General features: G+C 43.7%; 1 long non-coding RNA gene across 1 annotated transcript in view; it reads left to right on the forward strand.

Annotated features, from left to right (window-relative positions):
* LOC122547334 overlaps nt 1-4512 on the forward strand; it is a 15531-nt gene extending 11019 nt beyond the window's left edge. Inside the window, exon 3 of the long non-coding RNA XR_006310972.1 lies at nt 4461-4512. This is a non-coding gene — a long non-coding RNA (uncharacterized LOC122547334). The remainder of the gene's footprint in view (nt 1-4460) is intronic.
* The last annotated feature ends 557 nt before the right edge of the window (nt 4513-5069 follow it).

Consider the following 5069-nt stretch of genomic DNA (forward strand, 5'->3'; position numbering starts at 1 on the left):
TGCTTCTGTAGTTCAGTATTTGGTCCGTATGTGTTGTTTTCCTGTAGACACTGGTTTGAAGTTCCCCATTGGCTGTTTGCTCTACTGCGACATCTAGGAATGGCAGTTTGTTGTTGTTTTCCTCCTGTTTAGTGAATTTTATTCCACTAAGGGTATTATTGATGGACTTGAAGGTTTCCTCTAATTTGATTCGTTTGGTGATGAAAAAGGTGTCATCCAGGTAATGGACCCAGAGTTTGGGTTGGATGGTTGGCAGAGCATTACTGTCTCTGCTGAGAACCCTGATATCGGAGATCCTATGGGGGTTCTGTTGGTTTGTCTGTAGGTTTTGTTGTTGAAGGTGAAGTGGGTGGTAAGGCATAGGTCCACTAGCTTGATGATATTGCTGATGAATTTAGTGGTGTTTAGTGTATGTGTTTCACATAAACACTCCCTAAACTCCCACATTCGACAAGAAGAGTGTACCACTTCACTAAAGACCATTTTGCTTCTTTCAATCTGCAGACCAAGAACATAGCAGTGTCTTATTCCTCAACAAAACACTGGTCCAGGCTAACTTAATACTTATGACTTATATTTTTAAGTTTAATCAAGAGACATATCTCAATAAAACATATAATCAAGAAAGAAGCCACTCTACTCACCATTGCAGACTAACAGCAAGGCCATGCTTAAACTATTCACTGATCTGTTTCAGTGCTGTGACCTCTCCCAAACAGGTTCCTCCAAGATTAGTTGTGAATTTCTCTGTTTGTTAATTTTCCCAGACCTGTTCCAATGCCCAGCAATACATGAATTCAAGCAGCAAAGACAGTAACTGTGCAGGTTCACTGCTGTGTCAGTTAGCAGTTTGTTTGTTTTTTCTCTCTCCTGCACTGACCTGACCATATGCTGCCTTTGTCTGTTCCTCTCCCTTTTAAAAAATGCCGTTGTTTTGACTTTTGTTTTTCTCCAAAACAATGCAACAGCATATAAAACCGCAATTTCCGCTCCTCGAATTCGGGAAATCACCTTCAACACCTAAAATACCTCAAAACAGGAGCAGCCTGTTACAGCCAGAAATTCTTGGCATCCTTCAACTTGGATTACCCAGAATCCAGGTGCTGTCTGAGGATCTGTGGTGAATTTCTGCAGCGCATGTTATAGATAGTACATACTGCTGTTACTGAGTGTTGGTGGTGGAGGGTGTGCATGCTTGTCAAGACGATGCCAGTAAAGTGGGTTGCTTTGTCCTCGTTTTTTTTAAATCATTGATGAGATGTGGACGTCAGTGGCCAGGCTAGTGTTTTTTCTGTATCTCCAATTGCCCAGACAGAGAGTCAACCACATTGCTGTGGGTCTGGAGTTACATGTAGCCCAGACCTGGTGACGATGGCAGATTTCCTTCCCTGAAGGGTATTAGTGAATCAAATGGGTTTTTACATAGAACATAGAACAATACAGCACAGAACAGGCCATTCAGCCCTCGATGTTGCACTGAAATTACATGACAACCTCTTCACCTCAGGAGGAGCAGTGCTCTGAAAGCTTTTGATTCCAAAAAACATGTTGGACTATAACCTGGTGTCATGTGACTTTGTCCATCTTGGTCCAAACCAGCACCTCCATATCATGTTGTTTTTAATCAAAGAATGTGAAACTTTGGTTCTTCAAAGACTGTCTTTGGAGACTCAGAGAAGTTTTTTCCTGATTCCTTATAATGTTGTCCCTGAGATATTAGAAGAATGAGGCAAACACGTCAATTGCTGTTCTGCAGACCTCCTTTAGGTTTGATTCAGGACTTGTGAATCCATTCGCAACTGGATTATTGAGTTAATCGGTTCCTATAAGATATAGGGGCAGAATTGAGGGGAGAGGGGGCAGGATAATGGGGTGCATATCTGTCATTCACAGTAGCACTTGTATCTGTGAAAGTACAACTATCTTCATCCAATTAACATGTTCACATCTGGGAGTAAAACATAATTTTCAATGTTTTAGCATAAAGTCAGAAGATATGCAGGTTTTAGGCCAGAATTTGGCTTATTGAGACTGCTCCACCATTCTATCATGGCTGAATTATTCCTCACTCCCATTTTCCTGCCTTCTCCACATAACCCTTCAGCCCATTACCAATTATATATCAGCCTAACAACTCACTGTCCCAGCATCCACTGGGGTAGCAAACTCCACAGGTTCACAAGCCCTTGGGAGAAGTAGTTTCTCCTCAACTCTGTTTTAAATGTGCTCTCCCTTATCCTAAGGCTATGCCCCCTCGGCCTAGAAACATCTGCTCCATGTCTATTTTATCCACACCTTTTATCATCTTGAATATCTCAACTCAATCTCACTTCATTCTTCTAAATTCCAGACAATCAGCACTGGTTTCATAGTCATTGTTAGACTTACAGCCCAATTTCGTGAAGAAGGGCTTATGCCCGAAATGTCGATTCTCCTGTTCCCTGGATACTGCCTGACCTGCTGCGCTTTTCTAGCAACACATTTTCAGCTTAGACTCGTCATCCCAAATTTTAGTGTCAAGCTTCTTGAGTGTTGTTGGGGCTGCATCCATCCAGGGCAAGTGGGGAGTATTCTATCAGACTCCTGCCTTGTGCCTTGTAGATGGTGGACAGACTTTGGGGAGTCAGGAGGTGAGTTACTCACTGCAGTATCCCTAGTCTCTGTCCTACTGTTGTAGCCTCTGTGTTGATGTGGTGAGTGCTGTTGAGTTTCTGGTCAACGATAACCCCCAGGATGTTGACAGTAGGTTATTCAGTGATGGTAATACCATCGAATGTCAAGGGGCGGTGGTTAGATGGTCTCTTATTGGTGATGGTTATTGCCTGGCATTTGTGCATCGCAACCTTTTGAAATATCAGTGATCTTGCTGATGAGTTTTTTGTTGGTTAAATCTCACAGTTAAACCGAGCAGTTTGAGCTCAGCTCAGTGACCTTTTTTAGAATTATGTGCTGGATGTTCTGGGGAGCATCACTGCAGAGTGAGATTGACTGTTCAGGGTTTGGATTCTGCTGTGAGTTGAGTACAGATCAGGTTAGCCAGAGGGTGTAGAAATAGTATCAGCTGACAGTGGGAGAACTATGTTTTGCCAAGGCCAGAGCAGAACCTCAGTACAATCACAGAGGCTCAGTGCTGACTGACTGAAGAAAGCTCTGGCACCCCCTTGTTTGTCCCTGGTACAGGTAGTTCTCCTATAAGCCCCAAGTTGTGTTCCAGTGAAATCGCATTTAATTGAAAATTGCTTAAAAGAAATAAAGGGGCCTAGAGGAAAAGTGGAGTTAGGGACAGATCAGCAGAAGATATCACTCATGATCGCTCAAAACTCTCCCAAAAGCCTAACACAAAGTATAGTAGAGCCTGAATGAAGGTCTACGTTGTATTTATTAATGAAACAAAAGTTAATTTCACGTATTACATTGAAATGAACAAAGGTCTACATCATATGTATTAATGAAACAAAAGTGAGTTTTGAGAAGATTTGTAGCTCAGGTTGAGGGTTCTGGATGTAGATTTGCTCGCTGAGCTGGGAGGTTCATTTCCAGATGTTTTGTCACCATACTCGGTAACATCTTCAGTGGACCTCAGGCGAAGCAGTGTACATGATTCCTGCTTTTTATTTATATGTTTGGGTTTCTTTGGGCTGATGATATAATTTCCTGTGGCGATGTCATTTCCGGTTCTTTTTCTCAGAGGGTGGTAGATGGGGGGGTCTAACTCAATGTGTTTGTTGATGGAGTTGGCTGCAGTAGTGATCAGGTTTTAACCTCAGTACCTCACCTCCTGGTGGGGACCATCTCAGCCTCAGTTGGTTTCTCTGTTCCTCGAGCAGTTCGCTCCCAGCAACATCAGGCATAGGTGGGATCAGGTTAAGGAGCTGACCCAACATAACGTTCATTACTTCACTGCGGTCTCAAATCCCAACCTGGCTCCAGTATGTTAAAATTGCTGACAGTATGTGTGAATGAGATGGAGGGATGAAATGTGACCAGGAGGGAAATGAGGAGCCTCAGTATGAGTAAAATGGGGCAGTCGGTAAGGATGCTGTTCAGGAGGAGGTTGCCTGGTTATTGGAGATGTGAAGCAGGGTAGCATGTGGAGGTCGACGTGTTACTATGGACTGGGGAACTGTCTGCTTTATTGTCTTTCAAATGCAAAGTATCTGTGGACCTAAGGGTGTACCGGTGAAAAGTGGTTGAACAGGATGTACAAGAGGTACCAATGCTCTTGTGGTGCAGTAGTAGTGTCCCTGCCTCTGAGCCAGGAGCCCTGCGCTCATGTCCCATTTGTTCCTGAGGTGCATGTTAACATCTCCTGACAGATTACTGAGGAATATGTCTGAGCCTCATGCCAAGTACTGTGTGTAGTCTGTTAGCTAATTGCTATTGGAGAATGACTGCTGCAGATAGATTCTCGGTTCTCCGGTGTGGGTGCTGTAGACTAACCTGTTCTTCCTATCTCCCAGACACACTCAGTACCTGGACTTGGATTGTGCCAATGGCTGTGCTGCTTCTGTTTCTGATGGCCCTGACTGGCTTCCTGGTGTGGTTCCTGATGAAGAAGAAATTGATATGCACCAAAGCAAGGAGACCAACTTCTACAATAGAAACATCATCTGCTCTAAGGTAAGGATCTCTGTAATTCCACCCAGACAGTTGCCCGAAGCTGGAATCGAACCGAGGTGCCTGGCACTGTGGGGCAGCAATGCTAACCACTGAGCCACTGTACTGCCCCCAAACTGTCACCTTCAATGTAAAGCAGAGATATAAAGCAGCTTCAGGAGGATTTGGATAGACTCAGTGAATGGGCCAGAACACAGCAGATGGAATATAATATGGAAACATGTGAGGTTATCCACTTTGGTCAGAGAAACAGAGGTGCAGAGTATTTCTGAAATGGTGAGAGGCTGGAAAATGTCAATGTACAAAGGGATCTGGGTGTTCTTGTTGATATGGCACTAAAGGCTAACTTCCAACAGGTTATTAGGAAGATGAACAGAGCATTAGCCTTGAGTATGAGAGAATGAGAGTATGGAACAGTAAAGTCTTCCTTCAATTGTACAGAAGCTTCACCT

Source organism: Chiloscyllium plagiosum, unplaced genomic scaffold (genome assembly GCF_004010195.1).
Source record: "Chiloscyllium plagiosum isolate BGI_BamShark_2017 unplaced genomic scaffold, ASM401019v2 scaf_5097, whole genome shotgun sequence".
Taxonomy (NCBI): domain Eukaryota; kingdom Metazoa; phylum Chordata; class Chondrichthyes; order Orectolobiformes; family Hemiscylliidae; genus Chiloscyllium; species Chiloscyllium plagiosum.